Source organism: Hemiscyllium ocellatum, chromosome 5 (genome assembly GCF_020745735.1).
Source record: "Hemiscyllium ocellatum isolate sHemOce1 chromosome 5, sHemOce1.pat.X.cur, whole genome shotgun sequence".
NCBI classification, from domain to species: Eukaryota; Metazoa; Chordata; class Chondrichthyes; order Orectolobiformes; family Hemiscylliidae; genus Hemiscyllium; species Hemiscyllium ocellatum.
In genome coordinates this window covers 128,953,488-128,966,072 of record NC_083405.1, presented here as the reverse complement: position 1 = coordinate 128,966,072, position 12,585 = coordinate 128,953,488, and the positions used below count along the sequence as shown (strand labels likewise).

General features: G+C 40.1%; 1 protein-coding gene across 3 annotated transcripts in view; it reads left to right on the top strand.

Moving 5' to 3' along the window:
* nktr (natural killer cell triggering receptor) overlaps positions 1-12,585 on the top strand; it is a 206,075-nt gene that overhangs the window by 33,991 nt on the left and 159,499 nt on the right. The gene's annotated exons all lie outside the window — the stretch shown is intronic.

Sequence of the window (12,585 nt, the reverse complement as noted above, 5' to 3'; positions counted from 1 at the left end):
AACTTATAGGTACTGGACATTTTTTTACATCATAAAGCACCACAAATGGTCATGGTGTGAAGTTTATTCATACATTTGATTTATATCTTTAAATCACACATCCCTTGACTATTTCAGGTTTTCTCAATTTGACAATACCCATTCTGCAGTTAAATGCTATATTGAAGGTCGTTCTAAATATAATTCATGTTTTTTTTATCCTTGATTCAATGTCAGTTGAATTTATAGCCAGTGTTCAAGAAGATTAATATTGTGAGTTAAATCATATTCTTGAGTAAAAACACTTAATTGGAGAAGGGTCAATTTCAGTGGCTTGAAGTAGATGTGACTTCGGTAGATTGGTAAGTACAACTGCAGTAGACAACAGACTGCCTTTAAAGAGGAGATGTTTTCGGTACAGTTGAAATGCATTCTTACGAAGGGAAAAGGTGGGGCCACCCAATCCAGTGCTCCCTGAATGACAAAAGAAATAGTGGGGATGAGTATGACAAATGACAGGTTTGTAAAACATAAAAATTGGGCTGAATGTTCAAAATTCAGAAGGGAAGTCGGAATGGAAATTGGAATGGCAAACAATATGCAAAGACATTAGCATCTGACATAAAACAAAAAATCTAGAAGTCATCCAAACGAAAAACCCAAAAAGTTGTGGATACTGGAAATCAGAAACAAAAACAAATTGCTGGAAAAACTCCGATCTGGCAGTTTGTCACTAGACCCAAAATGTTAACTCTCCTTTCTCTCCATGGATGCTGCCAGACCTACTGTGTTTTTGAAGAAATGTCTGTTTTTGTTTCAGAAGTCTTCTGTTCCCAAATAAAAAGTGTAAGAGTCATTTGAGGGTGGCAGGTTTGGATGATAAGGGGATCCGTACAAGCACAGAAGGGAAAAAGTATGGCTTTGGAGCTAAATGAGTACTTTGAAACTTTCCTTACCATGATAACGATGCTGCCATGAGGAGGTAGTTGAAATATAGGATCGGCTAAAAATTGATTGAGGTGGCTACCAGGTCAGATGATACAACTAAAAATGCTGGTGGAGGAAATTGCAGGGTACTGGCCATACTCTTCCAGTATTGGATACGGAGGAAAATTGTGGCTATTGCACCCTTTTTGAACGAGGGTGTAAGGTTTAAAGCAACAGATCTTGGCTAGTCAGTTTAACCTTAGCAGTGGAATGCTTTTAGTGATAATATCTAGGTCAAAATTAAATCACTTGGACAAGAATGGATTAATTGGGGAAAGCCAGCGTATATTTGTTAAAAGCAAATTGTATTTAACAAAATTGACTGAGAATTTCAGTGAAGCTAGAGAGCTGATGAGGATGATATGGTTGATTATGGTATATCCAAAGCTTAATAACGTGCCACGTAATAGACTTGCGAACAAAACCAAAGCCAGAATAAAAGAAATAGTGGTTAAGAAGCTGACTGAGTCACAGGAAACTGTAGTGATGAATATTATTAATTTGAACTGGAGCATGGTGTGTAGTGGGGTCAGGAGATTAGTATCAGAACCTCTAATTTTATCTTTATAATTAATGATCCAGACTTGACTGTGCAGGGTAAAGTACTGTTTTTACAAATGGCACAGAATTTGAAAGAACAAAGAATTGTGAGGATTAAGTGATTAGGGAAAGATATTTTCCATTTGTTGGGTGTCAGTGACAAGGGATTATTAATTTTAGATCCTTCTTGAGAATGAGGACAGAGGTTGAGAAAAGTTTCTTCTTTCTCAGCAGAAATGTTCAGGACCCAGGTAGGGTTGTAAGCTAAAAGCTTTGGGTTGTGATTTCCAAGATAATAATGGGCATGGCACTTGGATCAATCTACAAAAGCTATCTTTCTGCTTGAATAGCCTTCCCCTCCTAATTTCATTATTTCTGTGCTTCTAACAAACCTTTGCGCTCTCAATTTTCATTGAGGAGCTTTGACAATTTTTGCACCTCAAAATGGGATCACTGTGGGTAGTGGTTGGGTGGTACTGTATCAGGATGCCTTTCTACAGGAAGTGGTTGAGGCAGAGACCAATGAATCATTCAATGTAAAATTGGATTAATGTTGAGTAGAGAAAAATAATAGGAAGAATTTCTATTAGCAAAGAGCCTCTTCCTTTTGAACTATAAGTTTTCTTCGACAGCAGCAGAATTTCTGTCCATTTTGTATTTTTTTAAGTATGCAATCATCAGTTTAATATCTTGCTTTGTCAGTTTCTGTGATAATGCAACTCTCTCCCTCTTTTTTTTAAGTACTTCATGAAAGCACTGGCCAGGTTATGTGCTCAATGTGTACTGTTTACAAGGTGCAGTGCAGAAATTCAGTGAGCATCTTGAGACAGCACCTTCCAGACCCATGGCCACATCCATCTAAGGAAATACCTGCAAATTCCCCTGCAGGCCACTCACCACCCTGACTCGGAAATATATGACCACTCCTTCAGTGGCACTGGGTCAAGATCCTGGAAGTCCCTCCCCAGTAGCATTGTGGGTCTACCTACACCACTTGGATTGCAGCGGTTCAAGAAGACGGCTCACCATTGCCTTCTCAAGGGCAACTAAGGATGGGCAGTAAAAGTTGACTGAGCCAGTGTCTCATGAGTGAATTTAAAAAAGTAATGTTGAAACCAAGTTAGTTATTTTTTACAAAGTTTGTAAGGACGAATGTTTATTTTGCATTGAGAGTGAGAAGTGAGGAAAACTCATTTGGCATTGGGATGCCTAAGGAGGCCTTAGGAGTACATGTTAGTTCACCTGTGGTTGCTGTCAAAGGTTGCTGAAGCCAAGACTCTCGAGTTCTACATGATTTGGAGTTCTACATACATTGCAACCTCATTGCTTTGATTTGAAGATTTGTCACTCAATTGCTTAACTTTATTTAAATTGCTTCTCCAGATCTCAAACTGTGAAATCTCTTAGCTCATTTTATAAGGCTTCCTTCTCTTTGACTCTGACTTTACTGTTGAACGAATGACTCTTAATTCTTGTGATCTTCTCTATTAAGATTACATTTTCACTTTAACCATAACAATTTTAAAGTTGCAACTTAAATCTGGAGCTGGGCTTCTCCTAACTTTGGAAAGAACTCAAACCTGTCAATTACCTATTTCGGCGTATAATTTCATCTTGTTAAACTTTTGAGAGTGCTCAGGGAATACACTGTATGTTATTTCAACCCAATTAAAATACATTCAAGTGTTTAAACAGTGTGGTCAGTGCTTTGCAAACTTTTAACTATTGGCTCTGGACAAGTACCGTGTGAGCATCCAACTGGGACAGATCTAAATTCACAAAACTCTCTTCCAGATGGTATAAACTAGGTACATGATCTGCTCTGTTACTTAGCCTTACTGCTAGCATTCTCAGTAAAATTTTCAATGCGTGCTTTGATTACCAGAGAAGTTTGTTAATTTTGCTTGCTTCCCTTTTCAGAAAAGGCCATATGATATCATGGATCCTACAGCATGGAAAGAGACCCTTTGGGTCCAACTCATCCATGCGGACCAGGTTTCCTAACCGAACTAGTTCCATTTGCCTACGTTTGGCCCATGTCCCTGTTAACTTATAATGATACCCGTGAGGCCTTTGTCTTTGGAAATTTTTTGCTTAAGATGGATACAGATGATATCTATTTTCACTCTGTGGAAATTGAGTTCCAGCATCCTTTTGTTCCTTATGGTTGTGGATTTTTAACAAGTTCTGCCTCTGTCACCTTTTTGACCTTTTAGCATAGAAAGTACAGCAGTTTATTGATTGTCAGTTGTTTTGAAACCTTTATTAAATTTCATTCCACATTTTATTTTCTCTCTTGGCTTTGTTTACATTTTGGATTTTACCTTTTTCGATTCGGACAGCCCGGAAAAAGGCCATTTATCGCTCAACTCGTCTATGCCTGTCAGGTTTCCTAAATTGAACTAGTCCCATTTGCCTCCAAACCTTTCCTATTCATGTACCTGTCCAAATGTTTTTTTAAATATTGTAATTGTACCCTCCTCGACCACTTCCTCTGGCAGCTTGTTCTATATACACACCTTTGTGTGAAAATGTTGCCCCTCAGGTCCCTTTTTAAATCTTTGCCCACTCACCTTAAATCTTTGCCCTCCTAGTTTTGGCTTCCCCTACCTTGGCAAAAACCCTTGGCTATTCACCTTATCTGTGCCCCTCATTACATTATTAATTTCTTTATAATCCTCCTACACTCCAGAGTAAAAACGTCCCAGCCTATGCAGTCTCTCCTGATGACTCCAACCTTCTCGTCTCTACCATCCTTGTAAATTTTTTTTTGCACCTTTTCCAGCTGCCTTTCTATAGCAGGGCAGCTGCTATTGTATGCAGTCCACCAAATGTGGCCATTCCAATGCCTTCTACAGTTGTGATATGACGTCTCAACTCTTGTACTCGTTGCTCTGACTACCAAATGCCACTTTCGCTACCTTGTCTTCTGTGACACCACTTCTGAGGACCTGTGTACCTACATCCCAGATCTGTCTGTTTGACAACACACCCCATGGCCCTACCATTAATTGTGCAACTTGTACTCTGGTTTGTCTTACCAAAATGCAGCACCTCTCATTTCTCTAAATTAAACTCCATCTGCCATTCCTCTTTCCTCTGGCCAAATTGTACTCTTAGATAACCACCTTCACTGTCCAATTTTGGTAACATTGGCAAGCTTACTAACCATTTATCTCTCCACCCTGCAGGCACCCTGCCTCTATTCCTGATGAAGGGCTTTTGCTCGAAATGTTGATTTTCCTGCTCCTCTGATGCTGCCTGACCTGCTGTGCTATTCCAGCACCACTCTCATCTAGATTATGGTTTCCAGCATCTGCAGTCCTTGTTTTTACCAAGCTTACTAACCATGTTGTGATGGTTTCCATAGAGTCCTATGCCCACCATTTTCTGGTTCAGAGCGTTTTCCATAAATCTCCTTTAATCGTCCTGCCCGTTTTTGTTTCAAATCCGAGGGCCCTGGTTATTATCCCTTCTACTAAAGGGGATTTCTAAGCCTCTCATAATTTTATACATGATTTGAAGATGCCGGTGTTGGACTAGGGTGTACAAAGTTTAAAAATCAATCAACACCAGGTTATAGTCCAACAGGTTTAATTGGAAGCACCCTAGCTAGTGTGCTTCCAATTAAACTTGTTGGACTATAACCTGGTGATGTGATTTTTAACTTCATAATTTTATACACTTAGATCCCTCAGCTTTCTCTGCTCCAAGGAAAACAATCCCAGCCTGCCTAGTTTCTCTTTATAGCAGTTCCACTCCCATTTGGGCTGTATCCTGCTAAATCACCACTGCAACCTCTCCATTGTATCACCACCTCCTTATAGTGTGGTAATTGGAACTACACTCTACCCTCCAGCTATGGCTTAACCAAAGTCTTCTGCAGCTCTATCATAACCTTCAGTGAAGCATCTAGCTGAAACCCTGGACATTGCTGTCTTATCTATGGAGTGGTACTCCAGCTTACCTGAAATCAATTTCAGGAAATGGCAAGGTATTGGTGGGAATGTGCTTGGGAGTGTCATAGTAACCTAAGAGAATCTTTACTGGTGGCTTTTCCAATTTCCCTCCACAGTCAGCAAAGCCAGTCAAACTACATTGTTGATTTGTGCATTAGGACAAAGTTACTGAAGAATTTAACGTTTTAACAGGTCTATTTCAAATCCACTTCATTGGAATGATTCCTCTATGACCAAGGCTTGGTATGGATGTCTTGATCCATTTTCGCGCTGCATGTTAATTTGCTACATTGCAGGGTTGCAAAGTTGCAAAGTGTGTTCATAAGGACTTCAAGTTTCCTGTTTAAATTTTAAACCCACCAGCCAAACGGTTACCAGAATACCACATTTAGCTTTTTTTATTTTAATAAACCTTTCTGAAAAACAGCATGCTACTTTATCGACTCCTTCCAAATGATTCATGTAGCCCTCTGCAGATAGTTTCAGCCTCCTGGGCACCTGAATATTGCCGTTAGTAAATTGTGGACATTAGATTCAAGCTTGTTTCTTGAATTTTCAGATGTGCTGACTGTGTCATCCTTCTATAAATGGGCTGAAACTGATTTTATTTTGGATTCTAATACTGCTGTATAAAGTGGATCTTCCCATTAGCCACCATTTTTTAAAAGAGCTTGCAACAGCACAATCTTAAGCAATTAATTCTTTGGTCATTAAAAGCTTTCGAAGTTAATATTACCAAGGAGTGAACAAGTCGCAATCAGGTATTTTACTGTTTTATTCACTACTTTTACTTACTCCCAAAGAAAATATAGTTAACATGATCACAATTTGGAATTCATATATAACTTAAGTAGCGTTCTGCTTGATATTAAGCATTGCAGGTTTCAGATTTACATTCTCATTTTTAGTTTCTCTTGGCATAACAATGCTATTTGAGAAAGTCATAGATCCGCATATCGCAGTTGATGTAGAAGTCTTGTAGCTTTTGTGCATTTGGGACTTCCTTCAGTAAAACAGTGAACATAGCTGTTAAATCCCTGAGCCAAACAAAGCATAAAGGATAGCCTCAGTGTCCAGTGATTGACTTCAGTTTTAGGAAATAAAGTCAGTGCGGAATGTTGATGATGGTTGTTTCTTCCTGCTTTGCAATGGATATATTATAAAGAAAAGCCATTTTCCCCATGTCTGCGTGGGTTTCCTCCAGGTGCTCCGGTTTCCTCCCACGGTCCAAAGATGTGCAGGTCAGGTGAATTGACCATGCTAAATTGCCTATAGTGTTAGGTGCATTAGTCAGAGAAAAGTGGGTCTGGGTGGGTTACTCTTTGGAGGGTTGGTGTGGACTTGTTGGGCAGAAGGGCCTGTTTCCGCACTGTAGGGAATCTAATCTAATCCAAAAAGGGAAAGCAAAGAAATTTGATCATACCAAAATGGTTAAGTTTATGTTTTAAACAGAATACCAAGAACCTTTTTTTTTCCTTTTGCTTATAATCATAGTTCACATATATCTGCTACTGTGTAATGTCAGATTGACAGAAGCTTACTTGTTCCATTTACAAGGTTGTGCACTCAAGCATGGGCATTTAAAGGGTGTGGAGGATAAAAATAGGGAAGAAGCCCTAAAGAATGAGAGGCAATCTTATTGAAATATATAAGGTTCTCTGGGGATGTGACAGTTTCTAGTTGCAGAGAGATTGTTTCCCCTTGTGGGAGAAGCAAGGACCAGAGAGCATAATCTCAGAGTAATGGGTTGCCTGGTCAGCACAGAGACTGGCAGAGTTTGTGGAATTCTCCCTCACAGAGAACTGTCACAGTTGGGTGATTTAAGTATATCCAAGGCTGAGGTAGATGGATTTTTAATGAATAGGAGAAACAAGGCTTATGAGGAAAAGGCATGAAGGTGGAGTTGAGGATTATCAGATCACTCATGACTTTATTGAATGGTGACTCAAAGTCGGTGGGCTGAATAGTTTACTTCTACTATACCTTCTGGTCTAATGTTGCAAATTATGAACATCTGGCTGCTGAGGATGCAGGCATGTTAAAACTGTTATTAAAGGTGAGGCTATTAAAATTGTCTTTGTTTCCTTCTTGAACAGAGGAACAACATTAGCTACTTGGCAGTTCTCCAGGACCTCCCCAGTGGCTAATGAGGCTATAAGGATCTTGGTCAAGACCCAAGCAGTTCACACCCTTGCCATTTCATTAGACCCTGGGGACTTATCCGTCTTAATGTTTTTCAAGAGATCCAACACCTCTGTGTGTGAGTGTAAAAAGTTGAGGATGCCATGTCTAAAACCAGCGCTTTTCAGAGGGTTTGATGAATGCTGGTCAGGAAGGATGTCAAAGCCTTAGAAAGAGTGCACAGGAAATTTTGGTGGAATGCTGCTGAAGACATGGGAGGCCTCCAAGCTGGCAGGCAGGAACCTGGCTTTGATCTTCCTAGAGCAAGAAAAGTAAAGGGAAGACTTAATGAATTGTTCAAAATCATAAGGGCTTTTGTTCAGGTGAATACGAGAAACTGAATCCAGTGATAAAAGGACTGTTAGCCACAGCTCAGAAATTTAAGGTAAATGAAAGAAAAAAGGCAACATGAGAGTTTTAATATGTCAAGTTATTATCTGACCTGAAAAAGCGGCAGAAACATATTAAAAAATAATTTTCCAAAGGAAATTGAATAATATTTGAAGGAGGAAATATTACAGAACAGTCGTGAAAAGAAAGAGGAGTGAAATAAATTGATAATTCTTTCTGAGAATTGTTTTCGAGAGAATAGGTTGGATGACATGATATTGTGATTCCAGGAGCTGGAACATTTCTTACCCTCCCCCAGAAGAGTGACACTGAGGTCACATGTATTGATTAAGTGACACTGTTGGTATCTAAGTTCAAACAATAATCGTAAATTTGGCAGCACTTCATATTTACGCTTGTTCCATGCTATAACTACTGTACATAGTATCAGTATATACCTTCTTTTTACTTTAACCCTTTAGAATATTATAGTTACAATTGATTCTTGGCACTGGAGATGCATTTGAGTGTAATTTTCTTGATGTCACTTTCAGGAACTCAGTCTATGGTTTGTCAACACTGCACAGACCTTGGATTGAAACTAAGAATTTTTCTGCTTTGTGTGGCTCATCGTTTTGCTCAGCAAACCTGCTGAGCCACATCAGTTCTTCAGTACATGTCAAACACAAATCTTTTTTGGCCTATGGCCAGGTTACACAAAAGCTTAAATCCTATGTTTTAGTTGTGTTTGGCTTATTGTGTCCTAAGTCCTTTTGAATGTTTCTTGGTGTGTGTGTTTTCTGTGGGCGCACATTCATAATGATTTATGCCTGTTTTGAATGGATCTTATCTTTTTCCCTTGGATGAGAGTTGTTTGTCTATTAACCTCTATAGGTCCACAAAATGTTTGAAAATGGAAGTTAATCTTAGGATATGAGTTCAGTATTACCGCAGGGAGAGGGAACAGTTGTACCACCAATTCCTGAGCTGGTCTCAGCAGGTTCATCTTTTATAAACCATGTGACATGATAAGGTTACCTGGGATCAAACTCAGTGGATTCTGGTGATTTGAGGAAGGTTCACAAATTTGATGTTTAGGATGAGAAGCTGAATATATTGAGTCTCTATTTTCTGGAGTCCAGAAGACTTAGAAATGATCTCACTGAAGCGTAAGATTTTGAATAGGTTTGACAGGGTAGTCACAGAGGTTTTTCCCTTGGTTAGGCAGTCTGGGTAATGGGCGCACTCTCAGAATAAGGGATCGATCATTTAGGGCTACGATGAAGAGAAATTTCTTCATTTCAAGTGTTCGTAATCTTTAGAATACTCCATCCAGAGGATTGTAGATGCTCCATTGCTGAATGTTTTAAGGCTGAGAGACTGATTTTTGGTCTCTCCACAAAATGAGGGAATGGGAAATAGGCAGGAAGTGGACTTGAAGCAGAAGATCTGTCATCAAATTGAATAGCAGAGCAGGCTTGATGGGCAATATTGTCTATCCCACCTATCCCTTATGTACTCATTCATGTTAAGTTGCCACTGGCTACTTGATTCTGTGCTTTGAGCTAAAGTAGTGAAGTAAAACTTTAGCACTATCTGAGATAGAAGTTGGGGACATGATGCAATCACAGATTTGTGCAGCAAGATGAACTATATGGACTGATTGACCTTTGATATCTGTAAAAGGAATTAAACTAGATGAAGAATTAGGGCATTATTATCAGCTGTTTCGGGCATCCAAAAATATGACTCAGATCATATGCTGTACATTTTATGTAGGGATTGGAGAAGAGTCATTGTAAACACATTTAATTTTGAGATTTGCCTGAAGTGTAATATTTTTTAAAAATTGCCTTTATTGCTCACAGAAGGTTTTAGAATTGTCGTACAGTTGGTCATTATTGGAGTTTGGGACTTTTAAAAACATATGGTTTGAGATTTTGAAGATTTGCCTGCGAGGTTAGAGTTTGCTGGGAAAGCATGGTTAGAATGTTAGGTTCTTTTCCTGAGGTTCCACACACTAGATGCAATTCGCACATACCAACTTCTGCAAACAGTTAAAGTTTATTAAATGTTGTACAAACTAGGTCACCACCTTTTGACCCTCTTCGCAGGCATGCAACATTGAGTCAAAATGAGGGCCTGAACAAAGAAAACACCTCCCTTTTATACAGGTCAGTTCGTCATGCTCACAGATGCTCTGGCCACTCCCCCATGGTCACATTTGTCACTCAAGACCTCCACAGCCACTCCCTCATAGTCACATGTTGCCCCAGGTACAATGGTAGCATGAGATCACCCTCTGAGATAATACTAATGCCCTAATCCTGGGGAATTGTTATGCAGACAATTTCCTGAATCAGTAATTCCCCAAGACAATCTAGCTTCAGGGGATGGCTGGAAAGCATTTCTGAATGGAAGAGATTGAATGATAGTTCAATTTGATAATAGTAAGGGGAGTAGTCTAATTGGAGTGGGAGTCATTCACATTCCTGCCTGATGGTTGTTCCCAGCCAGTGACCGTGCAGTTTAACACCTTAATATTTCATTAATGTCCAGAGAGAGAGTACAGTTTAACCTTTTAACATTACAAGAAGATTGTCTAAAAGCGTTTGAGATGAAAGACCGTCAATCTTAAGCATCAAACATAGCATCTGTAGAGTTATAGTGATGTGCAGCATGGAAACAGGCCCTGCGGTCCAACTCGTCCATGCCAACAAGATAAGTTAAATTAATCTAGTCCCATTTGCCAGCACGTGGCCCATATCCCTTTAATCCCTTCCTATTCATGTATCCTCCAGATGCCTTTTAAATGTTGTGATTACACCAGCCTCCACCGTTTCCTCTGGCAGCTCATTCTGTGCACGCATCACCCGCTGCATGAAAAAATTGCCCCTTAGGTCCCTTTTAAATCTTTCCCCTCACACCCTAAACCTATGCTGTCTAGTTCTGGATTCCCCTAGCCCAGTGTAATTTGATTAAATATTTACAAGAAAAACAGAAATTCTTATAAAAACAAGCTGGACTGGCAGCATCTGTGGAGAGAAAGCTAAGTTAACATTTCAGCTCCTGTGACCTTTCTTCAGAACCAATTCAGAACATCTTGAAAAATGTCCATATTACTGAAGAGGTGTTGTATGTCTTGAAATGCATAAAAGTGGATAAATCCCCAGGACCTGATCAGGTGTACTGTAGAATACTGTGGGAAACTAGGGAACTGATTGCTGAGCCCCTTGCTGAGATATTGGTATCATCGATAGTCACAGGTGAGGTGCCAGAAGACTGGAGGTCGGCTAACATTCTGCCACTATTTAAGAAAGTGGTAAGGAAAAGCCAGGGACCTATAGACTGGTGAGCCTGACATCAGTGGTAGGCAAGTTGTTGGAGGGAATCCTGAGGGACAGGATTTACATGTATTTGGAAAGGGAAGGATTGATTAGGGATAGTCAGCATGGCTTTGTGCTTGGGAAAGCATGTCTCACAAACTTGATTGGGTTTTTTAAAGAAGAGGATTAATGAGGGCAGAGCGGTAGACGTGATCTGTATGGACTTCAGTAAGGAATTCAACAAGGTTTCTCATGGGACACTGGTTAGCAAGGTTAGATCTCATGGAATACAGAGAACTAGCCATTTGGATACAGAACCGGCTCAAAGGTAGAAGACAGAGGGTGGTGGTGGAAAGTTGCTTTGCAGACTGGAGGGCTGTGACCAGTGGTGTGCCACAGGGATCTGTGCTGGGTCCACTAATTTTCGTCATTCATATGAATGATTCTGATGTGAACATATGAGGTGTAGTTACTAAGTTTGCAGATGACACCAGAATTGGAGGTGTAATGAACAGAGAAGAAGGTTACCTCGGATTATAACAGGATCTTGATCAGATGGGCCAATGGGCTGAGGAGTGGCAGATGGAGTTTAATGACATAAATATGAGGTGCTGCATTTTGGAAATGCAAATCAGAGCAGGATTTATACACTTAATGGTAAGGACAAAGAAAATAACATTTCAGGAACAGGCCTTTTGGTCTTCCAAGCCTGCGCCAATCCAGATTCTCCACCTAAACCTGTCACTTATTTTCTAAGCATCTGTATCCCTTTGCTCCCTGCCCATTCATGTATCTGTCTAGATACATCTTAAATGACACACTCGTGCCTGCCTCTACCACCTGTGCTGGCAAGATGGTGTGTTTCAGGCACCCACCACCCTCTGCTTAGAGAACTTTCTGTGCATATTTTCCTTAACTTTTTCCCCCACTCACCTTGAACTTATGACCCCTAGTAATTGAGTCCCCCACTCTGCAGGGAAAAAAAACTTCTTGCTACCTATCCTGTCTATACCTCTCATGATTTTGTAGACCTTAATCAGGTCCCCTCTCAACCTCTGCCTTTCTAATGAAAATAATACTAATCTACTCAACCTCTCTTCGTAACTAACCCCATACCAGGCAATATCCTGGTGAACCACCTCTGCACCCTCTCTAAAGCATCCACATTTTTTTGGTAGTGTGGCAATCAGAACTGTACGCGGTATCCCAAATGTGGCCGAACCAAAGTCCTATACAAATGTGACGTGATCTGCCAACGCTCGTACTCAATACCCCGTCCAATG